Here is a 20021-nt window from a genome sequence, read left to right on the forward strand (position 1 = left end):
ACAACAACAATCTTTGAATCAAGGTACCTAAAATTCAATAACTTAATGCATAAAAAATCCAGGACCTGTTACTCCTGCAGAATCTAAATCTCTGAAATGTTCAGCCCATTTTTATTTGCAAAGTTGTGCAGGTGGCAGCATTTCTGCAGTCACATGGTCATGACTTCCAACACTGCCTGCCAGTTTCCCAGAAGCCAAGTAAATTGGGAAGCCAGCAGGAAGTTGGAAATCTGCTCCTATTGCTTTTTTGCCTGCCTGGAGTCATTCTGTCTATCATTCTGTTTAGGTAAATGTTGACTTACCTATTGAAGTTTGTGTGCCACTACATTTTTTTTTCTAGTTCTGATATGTACTTTCTTTAAATGACCGTGGGACAGTCCAGCATTCAGGTAAAATAAAAATGGGTAGCCTAAAATTTATTATTCATTTTGGTCATATCAAACTTACTCTCAAAAGAAGACCCAATTGGTCACAACCTTGTCTAGTATTTATAGAAAAAAGAAATAATGAAAAGAAAAACCAGAGGAGCTGCGGCAAAAATGGAAACAGGATGGATAAACTTACTTAGCACCAATAAGCTGCTTGGTTTCAACAAGTCCTATTCCAATTTCCTCTTTGGTTGTTCTTAGTTGTCTTTCTCCCTTTTCTCTATTCCTTCAGTTCCTGTGAGTATTTACTGGCAATGCATGATTTTCTTGTTTCTTTTCTTACACTGAATTTTTCTTACATTGAGCTGTTATAAGAACATATGAAAAAGTATAAGACCTTAAGGGGCTGTAAGGCAGAGGCAAGGGGAATTAATGATGATTTTAAAATTGACAAGATTGACTCCTGTAGATTATAGTCCAAAGAAAGTAAATGTGTAAATTGTATTCATAGTGAATATTTTGTGTGATTCAGACATTCTTGGTTTCTATTGGAGCCTATTAGCTATTTCTTTCTATACCCAAATAATGGATTTTTCAGCCATTGATTAATGAGACCCCGTACTTTCTGCAATTCTTTTCATTGAGTAAGGGAAGCATCTGGCTGGTGGCCATGCCCCAATTTTCAAGCCTTAGTTTAAATCTCCTGATCATTCAGGCCTTGCTCCTTACTTATCTTGAACTTGGTTTCTTGACATTATTTTCCCCAGTCAGCTTAGTTTTCCTGGGGAACATCTAGAACTAGAGGAAGAGAATGCTAAATGCAAATATTTTTGAAGAGGTGTCTTCACTGCTTTAGTAAAGCCATTTTTGCTGTGGCTGCATTCTAGAATCCACAATTCTGAACTGGAAAAGATTTCTAACTCATCTCTTGGAGAACAATATATTGGAGAACCAATCTATCAGCCATAATGCTCTTCGGTTTGGTTTAATTTTTGTTTCCCATCTTATGATTTATTCAGTAGTGTCAGATTTAGCAATTATGCCTTGAAAAATGATGGGTCATTGTGATGAGTAATCCTAGGCTAAGAATTTGTCATCTCAGTGGTGACTACATTGTCATCTTAGTAGGAGCTGAAATGATCATATTTGGGTGCTGATGAAGTTATGCCTTGCATCTCAAAGTGTACAACTCTTTGCTTTGCGCTTGAGGTTATAATTTTGGATCCCATTCCTGGGAATAACTTTACTCTGAGCCCAATGGATGTGTTGCCCTTTGAGAATTCCCATTGACCCAAACAATTTTCTCAAGTTGATCTCCCTAGATGAGCTTTTCTTCAAATCCCATAGGGCCCACTTACCATTTTTCAAGTTTTGCTTGCTGGGGATGATTGAATTTGCAAGCTGGAGAAAGTTGTATGAAAGTTATTTTAAATTCAATCTCTAAAAGTAGCTTTTAAAGCAAGAGCAATATTCAGATTATTATTTGTAGGTTATACAAAAAAATCTGTGAATCCTTGTGCGCAAGCATTTTCTCCCATAAAAAAGTCTGAGTTTACATATGTCATCAATCTATGGTGTTTAACTATAGTTTGTTGAGTAAGCCATAGTTGCTTGCTATTCTGAGCCTACTCCATGATTTTCAAACCACGGGCCTGTTTTTACACGAAGTAAACTCTCTTATGATTTAGTGCAGGGGTCTTCAAACTTGACAGCTTTAAGATTTGTGGACCAACTCCCAGAATTCCTCCTCCAGTTATGTTAGCGCAGGAATTCTGGGAGTTGAAGTCCATAAGTCTTAAACTTGCCAAGTTTGAAGACCCTTGATTTAGTGCAAAAACCCAGCCATGGTCACATGTAATTTTAAAAAATTTATTTTTCAAATTTGTGTGTAACCCATTAAAATGAGTTTTTCCAGGGCTGTTCATACAGTACACCAAGTCACTATGTTATTTATCTGATTTGGTCAAAACAAGGTGATTGATGTTTTTTTTTTTTAAGATTTGTTTTATCCCACTCTTTATAATTTTAAAATAACCAATTTATAAAAACATGTATGGATAAATACATTACATAATGTAAATGCATTTATGAATTAGGCAAACCTACACGATACTATTGCCTCCTCCTATTTTCACCACAACCACCACTCTGTGAGGTTAATTGGGCCGGTTCAGAGTCATCACAGCTGGCCTTCATGTCTAAAGAGGGCAAGAATTCACTGTCTCTTGGTTTCTAGCCTGGTATCTTAATCCCTAGACCAAATTGGTTTTTATATTTTGACCAAGAGCCAAAACAATCTGACATAATCTGACATAATGATCATAGCTTAACGTAGCCTGAAAATCCAGTCAGTTCTTATAGTGTAAAAATACTAGTGCTGCTTCTGCCCTTGGAGCAACAGACTTTAGAGGAGGAGTTTAGGGCCAAAGGAGACTCCCAAAGTATGTTAAGTACTGTATCTGTTGAGCTAAAATATTCCATCCTGTCAAACGAAAAGTCGTGAGAGCTGTTGGTAACTTTAGCAGATTTAAAACTTCAGCTTTAAGCTTTTGACTTGAGTTCAAAGCAAAAACTCTAAACGGCAGGTTGAATTTGCCAGTTTGGTAAGTACACTGTAAACAAAGATGGAATATCTCTGAAAGTTAAGCTGACAAAATCCTTGATATTGGATGATCGAAAGTTAAGTATACTGGAGGCAAAAACAAGTTATTTGTGGCAGATGTGCCTCACAGATGTATTCACTTGTTCTAGGAAGCCATGTGTTGTTTTTCCCTGTGAGAATTTCTTTTCTTTGGTTGCAAGAGTTGTCAAATGTGTAGGTTTTTTTAAAAAAAATTGCAATGGAAATTATTTTGCTACAGGTTTCTTAGTTTCAGAATGTTATAAGGTATTGTTATGGAACTGTGGATGATACGCTCAGTATTACCATTGAATAAACTAGTAGTGAAACAGCTGTGAAAGAATCTATGATCGTGTTTCTGTAGTTGTGATAACATGCAAATTACCCAAGACACTTTTGGCCTTGATGACTGTGGGAAACTAATGAGCTGGCTTCCTTGAGCAGTTGGTTATACTCAGTCTGCTTGGAGTAAATGAGTCAGAGGTCCGATCCAGCAGGGCATTGCCTGTGTTTTTAACTTCTGTTGCTACTAATGGTAGATCATGCCCACTGCCCTATTAAAGCTAAAGTAACCTGTGATTCAAATCACTTCTTTCATTGCAGATAACTTCTGCAATGAAGCAGATAACTTCTTTCATTGGAATTGAAGAAGCCTTAATATTTTCCTTGCATTTCATCTTTTTCTTTCCCTGTGGTTTAATATTTGCAAGATGGAGTAAATATGGACAACCGTAGTCTTCCTTGCCAGGTTTCCCTAAAGTGTATTGGACTGCAGCACAAACTCAAGTGGCTGCCAGGATCCTTCCCCCCCCACCCCCCAAAGCACTCTGGCACCAAAATTTTGGGTTATGATTGGAAGGGATTAAAAGAGGAAAGTGTATAACTCTTGCAGGGGTTTCATCCCTTAAAATATTTCCTTGCTGCCCAAATTGGAGCATTTATCTATTTGGAGGAGTTCAAATGACAGAAAAAGATACTTTGCATTTGACTGATATGTATATGATTCATTTAATTTCCCCCAAACTCTCCAAAAAAGCCAACTCTTTTGACTCTGCCTATCCTTGTAATACAATGACATCATCAGTGTCATGTCCAAATATTCTTATAATTTGTTCCCTGGGACCCTTTTTTAGAAGTTTTAGTCTTGGCACATCTGTTGAGGGTTTTGAGTTGGAGAAAGCTTAATATGCTGCTTGTATTCATGAAGTTAGCCTCTTGATCAGGGCTATCAAACTCCTGGCCCGCGGCCTGGATGCGTCATGCACTGGCCATGCCCACGCCCAGTTTAGCGAAGTGGGGGAAAGTCCCGAAACGCAACGTGATGACGACATGAGTTTGACCACCCCTGCTCTTGATTATCCTTGGGTGTACTACTTTCCTGGCCTACTTTGTGTTGGTCATGGCACAAGAAAACTCCCCAACAAGTTGTTCTGTGATTCCTGAATGGCGGTGGGGGAAGGATGGCTCTTCCAAAAAAAGCTTAATTTTGAAAAGAGTGTCTGGATCTTGTTGCTTGTTTAGTGAGGAATTAATGGGAACTTCTGTACATTTCTAAGGATATATATACTTGAACACTGCTGAAAAGGCAGGGTGGATGGAAACCGGAAGTTGCCCTGGTTAGGAAGACTGAATGTTTAAAAGGGAAGAAATAAATTCTGACAAGGGAAAGGATCATGTTTGTGATCTGCGTTGGCTTTATGTACTTCATCAATGACTGCCTCTTTCATAGAATAGATAGAAAAGTCCCGCTTCAGACAGGGGTGGACAAACAATTTAACTTGAATTCTTTCTCTTAGTTGTGCCTCAGTTAAATAAAATGAATTTGCTTCTGAATTTGTTTTCAGGGGAAAAGAGAATTTCACTTAATTAAATATGATGATGGAATGTAATGTTCATTTATTCATCAGCTGTGTCATGAAAGAGCCAGTGCAGGGGTTAAGGCAGCAGACTAGAAACTGGGAATACTAGATACTAGTCTTGCCATCAGCACAAGGCCAGCTGGGAGACCTTGGGCTAGTCGCTTTCTCTCAGCCCTAGGAAGCAGGCAGTGGCAAAACACTTCCAAAAAAATCTTGCCAAGAAAACGCCAGAAAGGTCCAGGGAGTGTCCAAGAGTCAAGACTAACTTGAAAGGGTAAAAAAAAAAAAGAAGGTATGATGAGTGTTATGTCTTTCATTTTAAATCTTATCTGAACTACTGGTAGTGTGCAGCTCTTGGCTTCAAAACTGTATAGGCTCTGGGCTTGTTATTATTTAAATGGGAGGCCACGTCCTAGCCGTTTTTTTCGGGGCTCAAAAAAAAAAAAAAGGTCCGGCCATATTTTGTGAGAAACATGGCAGATATTACTTCAGTGGAGAGATGAGCTAGTGCTTTATGCACTAAATTCCTGCCAGCTGTCAGCCTTCCTGGTTGTGATGCTCATTTGCGACACGGCTCTGGTGGAAATAGGAGGGCTTTGGATTCTGCTGCTGGAAGAGTTGCTCAGCTTTCTCTCTGGTGCAAAGCTAGCTTGCCCTTCTGCGGTGCACCTTGGAAAGTGTGTGAGCTTATTCCACAGCAGAGTTAGTAAATTGGCAGCCAAACAATGATTCTGCATTAGCATCATAGTCTTCTTGCTAATGTTACAGTGCCATATGCTAATAATAATAGTGTATCTGTGGGGATGTCCTTTACATTCCTTGAAAATCTATATATATAAAAGCGAAATACCACTCATGCATCATCACAAAATCTCCAGAACTGTAAAACCTACAAACTTGAAATTTGGTACGTATGTTTCTCTTGGCTTCTAGGTGCTCACTAAGGAAGGATTTTTCGAAATGACCATCAGAGCATTAGTATTTTGTATATTATTATTATTAACATGCCGTGATGCTAAGGAGTTCTGTTCCCCCTGCCCATCTGAAAAGAAATCTGTTCCAAATGGAAAACACAAGCAGAGGAGAGAAGTTTCAGTTTTAGTTTCACAGCAGCAACCAGCTTTAGTACAGAACAGTTGAACTAAGCCACACTGAGGCTCCTTGCTGTCTCCTTGCTCACACAACAAATACTGTTTAAGTTTCCAAACAGTTCTCAACTCTCTCACATACTGACTGGACGCTAGCTAAATAAATACAGATGGATGCTGGTAGGCAGAGGCACAATTTTTTCCCCTAATTTTCCTCCCCAAAAACTAAGCCTGATCACATAGTTTCGTAGTGAAGCAGGGTATAGAGTTAGTAATAATGATAGAGGGAAACTATCTTGAAACTGAATGAACAGGAATGTGAGAGCTACTGGTATTCCTTCAGGGATACAGGAATAAGCACACCTGGCCTACTTCTCCCTGTGCAGTCTGCAGGAAAGAGCCTCTCCTGCCTATAAAAGTTTTCCCTCTTTGCAGTCAAGGACTCAGGAAAATCAGGGCCTTAAATTGGTCTCCATGGAAAGAGTTGCTCTCTCCTTCAGTGTTTGTCTGTGGAATGAATGGTGCTAGCATTACTGATGGAACAATGTAAGAAGTCCCAAGCATATTTGCTATATAATAAGATTATTTTTGAAGTGTGATAGGAAATCAAGTTTCTTGGCAGTTTATTTGTCACTCTTCTTTGGATTTAGTTGCTTATGAGCAACTGTGGGCTTGTTCGTTTTTGTACATTTTTGCTCTTGATTTTCAACCAACTGTTCAAAGAAACCTATAGTGAGGAGCAACCTATAATTCTAAATCTGTCTACCTGCACTGAAGAAATTACGGCTTATTCCCCAGTAACCGAGTTCAAGGTTGAAGGGCAACTAATATAAAATTCAACTAACATTATAATAAATCTTGAAAGGCAGCACAAACAATTTGCTGAAAACAGGAAGCAATTCATTCCTATGAATCTTAAAAATCAGATATAACAAGGAAATAGTGCCACTGCTGCAAACATTTAAAAGAGGTACTCTAGTGATTGACTGGAGGGAGTTTTGTCCATCTGAATAACTCTAACAGCTGTGTGCATTGCACAAAGCCCACTTGTCTCATTCACTTGGCATGGAAGATGGGTCAGAAACCAGTGGCAGGCAACCATCTGGTACTCATCCAGGCTACATCTTGGAAATAACATTTCCAAAATACTCTCTGAAGACTGTCAGTTACATTTGTCAAAGTCCCTATATTTTATCTACCCTGGATTCAAGGTTGATAAGTGATTCTAATTACTGTTATTATTTTTCAAGATTACTTTTTTTTATCACACCTTTGGTTTTTATAAATAACTCAAGACGTTGAATATATCTAATATTACTCACTGCTCTTATTTTCTCCATAGCAACAGCCCTATGAAGTAGTTCGAGCTGAAAACAAGGGACAGGCTCAAAGTCACCCAGCCGGCTTTCATGCCTAAGGTGGAACTAGAACTCACAGTCTCCTGTTTTTTACCTTAGTGTCTTAACCACGAGCGCTCAGGTCTATGCTACTTAAAAGGTATGGTTACCAAATCTAGATTGTGAAAATCCAGATAACCACTTATTATAAAATTTAGCAAGAATTCAAATATTTAAGCTCCTTATAGTGCTTTTGGTATTTTGAGATCCTGGCTTGGCTTTAATGGTTTTCCATAGCATGAAAAAATTCTGATCTTCTCCACCTCTGATTTAGTTTGATTTGTTCAGACTTTGGGCCCAGCCTTTACATTTGAAATGGTTTTTAACTTGCTCTAAAAATGAGAGCACAATTATATTAGTTGGGTGCTGTGCTAAACCAGAATAGGTTTGTTAATGTATGAACTTAATTAACTGTAATTTATTCAACATAAGATTACTATAGTACCTATTTCATGAGATGGTATCAGAGGTGGTATTTAGCAGGTTCTGACCAGTTCTGGGGAACCGGTAGCAGAAATTTTGAGTAGTTCGGAGAACCAGCAAATGCCACCTCTGACTGGCCCCGCCCAGATCTATTCTGTGCCTCCTGAGTCCCAGCTGATTGGCTGGGTCTTCTTTGGTTGCCTGCATAGGAGAACAGAGCTGGAAAGCAGGTCAGTGGGATGGGGAGGGAATGGGGATTTTGCAGTATCCTTCCCCTGCCACGCCCACAGAACCGGTAGTAAAAAATTTCGGATCCCACCACTGTATGGTATGTGGATTATATCATGGCTTGCTCTAAGAGAAGGTGAACCTCAGAGTTTTAGAACATTGAACTATAGTTTGGCACTTCCTCAAAATGGTTTCTTTTTAGGATGATATGGATTTATTTTTTAAAAATATATAAGAATTTGCATTTCTGGAGGAACATTCACTTATTTTGAAAACTTTTCATCTTTTTCACAAGGAATCCAATTCATAGCCATTTCAACAATATACACTTTCTAAAAGTAAGCTAATTTTGTGAACAGAAGAGCATTGACTCTTCTAATATGCTCTGAATAATATTGCTTATCCTGAAAGGAAAAAGTGTGATAGATGTGCGATATATATATGCTGAATATTTAATGAATGGCCTTTCTGTCATCAATAAGAAAACAGTAATGTCAGTTAAACACAAAGAAGAATAAAAACAGTTGGTGGCAAAACAAGAACCACAGATGGAGTTTTATGCAAAAGTGACTCGTCTGGAAAACCCCTCGGGTACCGAATTCTTAGTCACAGGGGGGAAATGTAATTGTGTCCGACTCTTGAAATGATTCCCAAGAGCTGGGGTAGGCAAGATGGCGCCCATAAGCATCAATCTTTGGCCGACACTTCTAATGCCTCCCAGACCTTCCTTCCCACTTGACTTTAAAATACTTCAGACATAAACAATCAATTGTCAAAACTAAATGGAAAGTTGGTGTCCTGCAAAGTATCAACGTCTGGCTTCATCTTTATTTATAAATGATCCTGGGGTTCCAAGTCGGTCCCAGTGGTATTCTGAGAAAATAAAAATAATGGATGGCTGCAATCAGCTCTTTCCAAAAAATGTGCATAGCTGCTCAGAAAGGAAAAGAAGGGTGAGTCAGGAAGATGGAGAACTTCCTGGAAGGCTAGAGAATGTGACCCAAAGCTGTCTCACTCTTTTTTGGGTTGGAAGATGGGAGTTTTGTGACAGGCTGTACCAGCTCTTGAGAGCCATTTTGTAAAGGTGCCTGAATAAGCATTCACAATTAGAATTGTGCTTGCCATGAGCTTTGTGAAATAATCTGACCGACTTTCTTATTTTTTCCTGGTCTTGTAATTGTAAAGAAGTTTTCCGACTCTGTGATCATAACTCTTTAGCGTGGTCATCTCTACATTCAGCTGGCCTTTTCCCATAAGAAAACAACAACAGCTACAAACTGTAATTACATGGCTTCAAAAATAGGAAGCTTTCACAGATGAGTTCCTTGTCAGGGGAAGTGGGCACAAACATGCTTTTTCTCTTGTTGACTTGCAAATCCAAGTATTTAATTTTACTAAGCAGGTCCTTTGATCATGATACAGTACATATTGGATTGACAGAAAGCTGTCTATCTAACCTTTCCTTTCTGGATATTTAAAATTGCCTGCCTTCCTTGCGCATCTCAAACCCCATTATTTTCACACGTGTATATCTGCAATTATTAACAGTTTTGTATTTATGAGTGGGTAAAGTCATTGTCTAATATGATGCAAAGATTCAGATGATTGAATTTAAAAAGAGAGGCAGGTCGTGGGCATGGCGGTTGCTTGACTAGAGGCCAAACTTAAAAATTTTGGAGAAACGAGTTGCAGTTACCTATAGGCCAAATGAGTATTGTGCTAATAGACAAGCTAGATTTTCTGTTCTTCCTTAGGCGAGGGTGGGGATGGGCATGGGAGAGGAATTGGTTATCCATTTTTTCTTAATTGTTTTAAACTTATTCTGGGGCATATGTTCTAGTCTTCTTCTGTTTCTGAATTGACAAGATCCTACCCAGGAGGATGCTCTGTTTTAGACAAATGTAAATTAGGTATTATTGAAGGTCCTTTGATTGACAGCAGCTCAGAAACCAAAGAAACAAAGACAAGAATCTGTTGATTATTGTAGATACTACAAGCGTAGAGCAAGCATTTTGGCCTACTGCTTCTACTTGCCCCATCTTATGCTACAATACTAGGAACGTTCATTCTTACATATTTCATTATTGTGTCACCATAAGCAAATACCATGCTATTTTTTTCAGTTGAACTTCAGCAGGTTAATTTTTTTAATGTTATGATGCACAGCTACAACTTGTGATGCTGGGACAGATGTCTTTCTTTATGCCCTGATACTGAGTATTGTCTTTCTATCGTGCAGACTTCCCCATGCAGGGCGACCTCCAAGTGTGCTAGAATTTCAGCTCCCTCAATTTCCAACAAGAGTTGGGGAATGGTTCACAAAATCTCAACTTCTTCTGTTCATTTGGCTTTTTACATGAATAATTATAGCAGCATTTCAGCCCATTTGTTGTCTTTTTATCATTTGCTCTGTCATGTGAGCGCTTGTGCAACAGTAGTCCTTTAAATAGAATCGGAACAGATTTCCAGAACTTTTCTGTCATTCTCCAAGGAATCGTTACGATTGAAAATAAGTGAGGGGAAAAAGATTACTTTTTTCCTAGAAGTGATTGTTGTTTTTTTCCTAATTCTTGAAGGCTTATGACTAAACCCACTTAACTAGACCACATTGATGGGGTTTTAAACTAACTGAAATACTCTTGCATTCTTATTAAAGTGAGCAAATACTTTTCTGCCTTTTCAATGATATTGCATTTCCCCTGAGAGATCTCTCAGCCTCTCACATTAGAAGGCTTTCAGTAGTGTAGAATTCCAACAGTAAAAGGCAGGGATTGTCAAAAAAAAAAAAAAGGCTCCAGTGAAGCTGAAAATGTTCCAAATGAAATGTACTTTACACAAGAAGGTGTCACACTATGCTCCTCCTGCCGGAACAGAGGTATGTAAGGAATCTTATCTGAGCAGTGATAGATTGACAGTGTTTCTCTATTTTATATATTTTTACATATTTTACAGTTTTATTCCAGATTGGTACCCCTCTAATGTGTAGGGCCTACAGGTTCCAGAATTGTAGTCCGAACACATCTAGAAGACCCCAAATCTGGAGAAGGTTGCACTATAAAGTATAGGAAGCTGGATAATACAGACGGGCCTCAACTTACAACAGTTTATTTCGTGACCGTTCAAAGTTACAGTGGCACTGAAAAAAGTAACTTGTGACTGATTTTCACACTTGACCGTTGCACCTTCCCCATGGTCGGGTGATCAGAATCCAGACACTTGGCAACTGACTGGTATTTATGACGGTTGCAGTGGTCCAAGGTCACGTGATCTCCCTTTGCGCCTTCTGACCAGCAAAATCAGTGGGGGAGCCCGATTCACTTAACAGCCGTGTTACTAACTTAACAGCCTCAGTGATTCACTTAACAACTGTGGCAAGAAAGGCTGTAAAATGGGGCATAACCCATTCACTTAGTAACAGAAATTTTGGGCTAAATTGTTGTTAATCTGAGAACTATCTATAAATAGTGGTGTTCTGATTCCCTTGCAGCTCACATACGTGCTTTGCTGAAGGAGATTTCAGTTATTTCAATGGGGTCTGTTCCCAAGTAGGGCACTTCTATTTTGTCCAGACCCCCAAGTATAAAAACATATAAAATTGTATGGCTCTTATATTTTGATTAATTTGAATATCTGAACAATTCTTTGCATAGAAAGTGTGGTTTTTCTTAGTAGGGGAGTTTTAATTAGCCCCCAAAGAGCTAGATAAAAAAAGATGGGTGCCTAAGATGCTATAGGGCTTGAGTTTATCTTCCAAAAAATAATACTCAAATAACATTTCTGCAGCCCCAGCCAGAACCATATGTCCCAAGTAAACGCCATCTTAACTTATTTTCTTCCCCAGTGAGCAATCTTGCTTCTCTTCTCCAAATATTTCTCTCTTTTAGATGGCTAGCATGGCCACAATACCTCACTCTGTGTCCAAATGTTCCAGTGCTCTAATTCAGGGATCACCAACCTTTTGGACCTCAGGGACCACCAAACTCATAATTTTAGATACCAGGGACCACTAACCGGTTCTGTGGGTGTGGCCTAATTTGTGGGTGTGGCTTGGTGGTCATGTGACTGGCCGGGCATGGCTTGTATGTAAATATTATAAATATTTATATACATATTGAATTTTTTTATAAAAAAGAGCAACTTTTACTCAAAACCAGGCAAAGCAGGCAGGCAGATTGAGTTGCTCAGAGAATCACAGATTCATTCAGTGATCTATCTATCTGCCATCGGCTAACTCAGTCTCTCAAATTTGCTTGGCGTGAGTCTGCACTGAATTTGCTTGCAAGCAAACCTTCAGTCCTAAGGGAGGTTTGGCTGTGCTGAGCCGAAGATCTAAAGACTAGCTAGAAAGCAAGAAATCCAACCATTTCCTGCTTCCTAGCTAATCTAAATCTCCCGGCACAGCAGAACAGATGATGGTCGGAAAAAGGAAAAACAGAAATTTAGCAGGCAAGTTTACTGGGTAAGGAGTGAGTGGGCGGGGAGGGTTCCCGAGGGCCATGTGGGTGACGCAGCCTTGTGTTTCTGTGCAGCCTGGATTAATTGCTTTGTGGGGGTGCTCTGGGGGTGAGATTTCTCTGCGGCCTACCAAAATTTTCTCACCGCTCACCGGTTGGTGACCGCTGATTTAATTCATTAAAATAGGAAGAACCCACTGCCATTATTTTATTTAATCATTTTAAAAGGCTTCTTTGGACATACTGACTCAAAACTCAGCCTCTCTGGCCATGAAAACATTTAGAAACCTAAGGGTCAGGGCCTAAAAATATGACATTTTATTAATTTTTATTGGTTTTTGTTTTGCATTGCGATATAGAGAAGCAATCTGCTTCAGGTGGCACATGAGGAGAGGTCTGTGACAACTCACCATGGCTAACTCGCCACAGCCAGTTCACCATGGCCAACTCACCATGGCCAACTTATCATGGCCAATTCGCCATGGCCAACTAATAGTGGGGCAACTTTACATTAATATCAAATAAATAGTTGAATAGAACCATTAAAGAAAGGATGCAAAAGGAGGGGCAGGATGAAATGTAAATGACAAAAATTAAAAAGAACATTATTCATTTTAAATAATTAAATTGAATTGTTAAATTGTTCCACAATGAGTTGTCCTGAGATGAATTGGCCATGGTGAGTTTACCTCTGGCGAGTTGTCCCATTCGGCACAAGAGTGAGAAGCCCATGAGACCAATAGCCTTGAGTGATTCCCTAGCTATAGTGGGATTAAAGTAGTGTTTTTCTCTTTCTTTCAACAACATCCAAAGGTATCCTTGAGGTATGTAAAAGTTAGTCTTTGTCACCCATCGCTTTGAAGGGAAGTTAGATGAAGGCTGACTGAGGTCTGGAAGAAGTCCTTTTCCTTTGAAATCTGCCTTTTTTAGCTACCAATAATAGGCTATTTAAGGCATTGCCTATAGATACAGATGATTAAAATGATCTTATTTCCTGGAAATTGTTCTGTATTTCTGTATCACAGCTTTACTGTGTCCCCAGTACTAACATCCATTCTTCTCTAATTTGAAATGGTTCAGATTGGTGGTGATTAACAAATGGAAACATCAGCAGGAGTTACAGAGGTGGCTACAACAAACAAGTCTGATGTGACAAAATGGTCATATCATTGCACCACAAACTTTCTGTGACCAAAAAGTCATCATGTCTATGGATTTACTTGATATTTGTGGGGCACTTTTAAAAGCTTGCTGAACGCTTGTCCTCAAAACTATTTTTTTTAAATGATAGTCAACTACAGGTATTCCTCGACTTGTGACTTAGTCACTAAGTGACTGGTATGGTCTAGGACAGCTTTCCTCAAATTGGATTCCCTCTACAGCTGTGAACCTCAATTCCTTAGGCAGACTGGCCATTACTGGCAACTTTGGGAACTGAAGTTCAGGCAGTCTGGAAATTGCCTAGGTGGGAAATGGCTGGCTTGTAATATGTGAACTCAGCCATTTTGGCTTGTTCAGCAAACTGTAGTTAGGCCAATTCATGACAGTGTAATCTGTGAAGCTCATGTATAAAATAGTTTCATCAGTTAACAGTATTACTCTGGATAACCAATCTGGTTGAGAAAAACAAGTTGTCTAGTTGCTCATCATCTCCTAGAGTCTCCAGAATTGATGTCCTTTGACTGGAGACATCATGGCTAGGCAATACTTGGCAGAGTCCAATGGTCTTCGCTGAATCATCTTTTTCTCAAATGGTAGCAGCACATATCAGTCCTTCTACCCAAGTAGGTCCACCCACTCTTCCCTTTTCACCCTCATTGTGTTCATAAGCTTTAACAATTATGGCTTGTTCAGATTTGAATAGGCCCACTATCCTTGGTGTGCCAGTCAGGGAAAGATGGACAATGTGTCATAGGAAGCTTACATTTAGCTCCAAATGCATAGACTGCAGCCTAGAAAGTGTGTGAATGTGTGTGCACTGCTTGGCTATGTGTCTCTTGTTCTGTTTATTGTTAGTCTCTTTTTAACAACCATCCACCATTCCACATCCTGAATAACTCATTTGGATGACCTGCTGAAGAGGAAGCTCTAATAATTCCATGAAGAGCCCATAATAAGAATCTGAGACTTTATTAGAAATTGAAGCAGATTTATTTTTGTTCCATCATAGTCATCATGAAACAGCTAGAATGGAAAATGAAACACTTGCCACTTTTTGGTTCCTAAAGGGGACCAAAGGGGCTATGTCAAAATAACAATCCCATTTTATAAGGGAATATCTCCCAATTCATTACTGTATACAATAGATGTTTCCCCCATTATGTAATGGAAGCTAATTTTAAATGTCTGCGGACCCTTTTGCTAAATGGCAGATGTTTGTATTCTCCGTTAATACCACAGAACATGAAAATAACGGTTTATGCAGAGGGGATATAAATAATTTGCAAGCTTTCTACCTTTGTACCTAGCAAGTTTCAGTCATTGCTGTTTCATGAAAGGAGGTGAAAGACTCACAATTAAAAAAACAGCAGCCACAAATAGTTAAGACTGAATGAGTTCATATACCACACTAAACCATCATCTGGTTTTAGGTGTAACATGCTATGTGGACCTAGTTAGTCGAGGTTCTTTTCATGAACTATAGTTTGACATGCCATGGTTTAACACAGCATATTAGCTCAGGATGTAATACTAAACTAGAAAGTCTTAACAAGATGATTTAATATTGGGCATCTTCTAAGTTAGCATTTGCTTCTTTGGTCCAACAATTAGCTTATCTGTCAGCTCCAAAATTTCATATTCAGTAAATGTAATTAATTACCAGGAGTTGTAACTCAGTGGTAGTGCACGCAGAAGATTCTAATTCAGGGATGGGCAGCTATGGACATTTTACGGCCTCTGAACTTTAACTCCCATGCTGGCTCAGGAATTCTGGGAGTTGGAAATTCACAGATCGTAAAGAGACCATAGCTGCCCACCCCTGATCTAGAATCATTGACATGTCCAGGTAGATTTGGAAAAATTCCTCAGTGCAACCCTGATCATCTTATTTACTATGAATTTGGCTTAAAACTGTACATTCCACTTTATTTGCTATGAGAAACAGCTTTGAATCTCCTATTCCCTACATTTTCCTATCATTTTTAAGATGGATTTTTCATAGTAAAAAGAGGCAAAATTTCACCTCTGACATTTAGCCATGAGGGAGTTCTGAAAACTGTATTTTTGGATGTGGTATTGAGTCCAATTTGTAGATTGGTGCTAATGCTTCTTCCTCCCATGACCAAACCTTGAACAGCTACAGCTGGCAGATTTCCCCTGAAAAAAGTCCCTTATTGTCAACAAAGAGCACTCACATTTTTAATTCAAGTTTGTAAAAATTAGATCAATTTTAAGCCAAATGCAAGACAACGAGGCAGTGTCTCTGAACAAACATCAAGAAACTTCCTGAACTCTTCAACTTCCCTTCAGCTTCTTTTATGCTGCAGAGTTCTACTGCAGGCAGCTTTCTCCTGATGATCAAAAGAGATCATTTTTAATTTTTACAGAAAACATAACTGTTTCAGCAGAAATGACTGACTTTTGGCGTTCTTTGCTTTCGGGCCCAATTTCCAAGTGAGACTTCTGCCACATATGCCTGGTCCAGTTCATGATTTGTTTCTTCTGAGTTTTGAATAATAATAAAAAATTCTAGAAAATATTATAGGAGAGAAAGCATAATCCATGATTCCTAATCAGATGATATGACTGAACATGGCTATCTGGGCAGCCATTGTTGGGAGCAGGTACAACATTGCAACCTTCCAATGGGACTGTGTTTCCCAGCTTTTGCAATAATGTTAAAGTAAGACATTGTTCAAGAGTAATTAGACTAAAAAAGGTCTCAAACCTTTCCCCAATGGTTCATAGCCCACTGCAAAACAGGCAAGGATTATTCCTGTCATGAAGTGCATTTCTATGAGCCTTACTTTTTACATAAATTCCATTTAACTTGGAGATGAAGTTTGAGCATTTATATACTAGCATTACATATTTTCTATTTTTTGAATCCATAATTTTTTTAAAACGCCTTTTTTTCTGCCCAGCCTAAAGGGATGTGGATATTACTTAGCTGTACAATTGAAATGTTTCCGTGTTTGCCTTTGAGGCAAGGGCTGCTGCAATTGCCCTTGGTGGATTATATTAATAACAAAACATGAATGATACAGTTACAATTACCAACAATAAGCAATAAGGGCCCCCAAATTAAACTACTGATAAAGTCATAAATACAATGACCTTATCGGCAATAAGTGGCCACTTCTACCAATTAAGATAATTCAGTTGATAATAATTTCCTGTAGCCTTACAGAATAGGAGCTGATTGAATTCTGAGGAAATAAGAGAAACAATGGTTGCATGTCTCTATCCCCCTAATATCAAAAAAATGTGGGCTTACAAGAGTGTGTACTACTACAAATAATCCCAAATGTGTTTTTTCAAGAGGTAACTGGACTTTCTGGTTGTTGTTTTTTCCTTTGAAGAAGTTTCACTTCTCATCCAAGAAGCTTCTTCAGTTTTAAATCAGCTCTAAATTCAGATCTAATTCAATCTAAAATCAAAGCTGAAGAAGCTTCTTGGATGAGAAGCAAAACATCTTCAAAGAAAGAAAACAGAAAACAAAGTCCAGTTGCCTCTTGAAAAAGCACCTTTGGGACAACCATGACATGGGTGACTGAGAATCTCCATAAACACACTCCAGATACTCCTGGGAGCTTCACATGAGGCATACTAAAATTGTACGGAGAAGGCAATCTAAACTCTTTCAGCAAAGTCTCAAGGGGGAAACAAACAAACACATATGTCTTGTTTGTTACAAAAGCAGATTACATATGAATTAACTAATGCATTAAGGTATTGCTGAGTTAGCCTTAGTTAGTTAGTGCGTTGGTTAACAAATTCTTGGTTAATTATACCACTTGCTACTTCTGGTCATAAATTTCTGCAGAGAGTTTGCAGCTTTGCTTGCTATTTTCAGGTCTGGCCTTTTCTGCCCTATTTCTTGAGGTATCATTTTTATGGCTATTGGATGGAAACTAATCAAGGAGAAGAGGAATCTAGAACTAAGGAGAAATTTCCTAACAGTGAAAACAATTAACCAGTGGAACAGGTTGCCTTCAGAAGTTGTGGGTGCTCCACTAGAGGCTTTTAAGAAGAGATTGGACAGACTCTAGTCTGGTATAGTATAGGGTCTGCTGCTTGAGCAGAGGATTTCTAAGGTCCTTTCCAACTCTGTTATTCTGTATTTTTCCTCCATTCTGTCCCAGGCATTTTATAGCATGATTCTGTGGAGGTGTACTTCAAAGAAAAATTGGATAGCCTCAATGATACTGTGTCATATTTGCATGACTTAGGAATAGAAATAGAAGAGAAAATATATCCCGGTGTGTATGTGTGTGTTTTTTAATTATTAAACTGGGTTTTACCCTTGCCCAATTTTCTTTTAAGTGACCCAAACTGGAATTAACATTTTTACTAAAGAGATCTTGTTAGATGACAGATAACTTTCTTTGAAAATGTTGCTTATTCTTCCTGCTGCATAGGTCTTTTTCAAAAGTCCCATTAGTTATTTTCATACTGAAACAGATTTGGAAAATGAGGACAACTCTATTGAGCAACAAAGCAGATCAGACTGCAGAAAATTATGGAAATCAGAATGGGATTTGCTGGAAGTAAGGTATGTTTTGTGTGTGTCCATGTGAACGTTCCCATTTGTGTGGTCCTGTCTTGGTGGCCGTGGAGCACAGTTTTGTATACAGTACTGTAGATGAGTCAGCACTGAAAAAGGTTTCATCGCAGACATGCATATTGAGGTCTTTAGCATGAGACTGACCCAAAGACATGCCTGTACAATCCTAATTCTTTCCATGTGTTTGTTATTTAATTTTAGTGAACCCCCAAGGAGCTGACTAGGCAAAAAAAAACCCAAAACCTTCTACACGCTGTGGAGTTATATTAAAAACAAAAAACAAAAGTGAAGTAAAATTCTTCTAAAGAAGCAAACTAGATGGAGGATGGGGCAGTGTTATTATTTGGTTGAACGAGGTGCAATACGGAACTCTGGTGTCATATATTGCTCTGACAGGAAATGAGTAGAAAAGCTGAAGTGAACTTCAGTGAGAACTGACATCTTCTGTTGAAGCCATCCCAGGTCTGTTTCCTTATTTTTGCAGCTACCGTTTTGGTCTGTTCACTAAATAAGAGGGATAAAGCTTTGAGACTAGTGCGGTTGAGCTAAAATGCATGTGACATTGGTTGACTGAGTGGTCGCTCTGGCAGAGAATCGTTCACGAATCCTTCAAAAGGCAAGAGAGCAAGGATCTGACTTGGAACAATTTAATACTTGTTTTATGAGGGAAGGGAAAATGGCTGAGAGCAACACTGCAGCTAAGCCTGAGGCTCAAGATAGTTTTCTCAAGGAAATCATGTGGGGAAATATGGAGAACCTGAGGAGCTATTATCTCGGAGAAAACTTGGCTGTCTTGCAAGAAAAGGGAACCTGGAGAAAGGGGAAATGGAGAAAGAGACAAGAAAGGAACTTGTGAGATAAAAAGTTCGAGAGATACTTTCCAGTGTGGGGGGATATGTGGAAAGAGGGAAACTAAGGAGACTGACCAAGGGACAGGATCACAAGGAAGTGAGACAAAGTAATTTGTATATTTAAAGTTGTGGATTGAGTGGATTGAAGAAGGAGAAGCAGTAGGACAGAACTGACTTGTGACAAAGCTGCTCCGAGGTTCCAGATACAGATAAGGTTGTACAATGTTGGATTATGAGGAAATGGTTAGATAAAAAGGGTTTAGAGAGAATCGTTTATGGAGACTTTGGTTCAGAGAAGAAAGGAGGCAGCAAGTTACCCTAATTCTGAATTGTCCAGAGAGGAAAAACCTTACCAAACTTAGCTTTGCTTTCCCTGACAATAAGCGGGTAGATAGGAGGAATCGTTTTCTCGTTTGAAATAGCTTTTTTTTTCTTTTTGTTACAGACAAGTCATTTTCTTAGGCCTTGCATAAACTGCAGCATGTATGGAAAGGTTTTCGTGAAGGCTTTTTTTAAAACATTCAAACTGGAAAATAGCAAAAGAGAGCTTGTAGTTTATAGATGAATCATTTTTCACTTGAACAGAAAAAAAAAATGGAAGGACCGTGAAATAAGAGGAAGTGGGTAGGTAGAGAATTGTGTCGAAGATGCAAACAAGCGGCAAAGAGAAGTATGCAAAAATGGTCCTCCATAAAGCAGTGTTCTGAAGGGGTGGGCAACCAGGTCTAAAGCCTACTGCACCAAGTCTGCAAATATGCAAGAAACAATGACAAGGATGATGAAAAAGTTCAGCTAAACTAGAAATCAAGATAACATTATTTAGATGGCAAGCTATGTACTGGGCATAGATTTACTTAGTAGCTAATCTACTGGCGTGCTGGGGTTGGATTGATTTAGCAATGCTGTTTGTGGAATTTATACAAGATAATTAAGGCTGGCAACCAGCCTCTAGCCCAAACAAGTCTTAAAACATTGTCTTCTCTTCTGCACTACCCGTGTTTTCAA

General features: G+C 38.8%; 1 protein-coding gene across 5 annotated transcripts in view; it reads left to right on the plus strand.

Moving 5' to 3' along the window:
* The window catches only part of WIPF1 (WAS/WASL interacting protein family member 1), a 63199-nt gene that overhangs the window by 3558 nt on the left and 39620 nt on the right, over positions 1–20021 (plus strand). The window contains exons 2-3 of one of the 5 annotated variants that reach the window (XM_087919919.1): positions 18020–18164; positions 18379–18627. The exons of 1 other annotated variant lie outside the window; for it this stretch is intronic. The gene's annotated coding sequence lies outside the window, so the exon portion shown is untranslated. Of the gene's footprint in view, positions 1–7277; positions 7433–18019; positions 18165–18378; positions 18628–19057; positions 19231–20021 lie in introns of those variants that run through there. 3 more of the 5 variants (XM_087919920.1, XM_087919918.1, XM_087919921.1) reach the window with 3 other exon arrangements.

Source organism: Pseudonaja textilis, chromosome 1 (genome assembly GCF_049901715.1).
Source record: "Pseudonaja textilis isolate UNSWEBS1 chromosome 1, rPseTex1.2, whole genome shotgun sequence".
In the NCBI taxonomy this organism is placed as follows: Eukaryota; Metazoa; Chordata; class Lepidosauria; order Squamata; family Elapidae; genus Pseudonaja; species Pseudonaja textilis.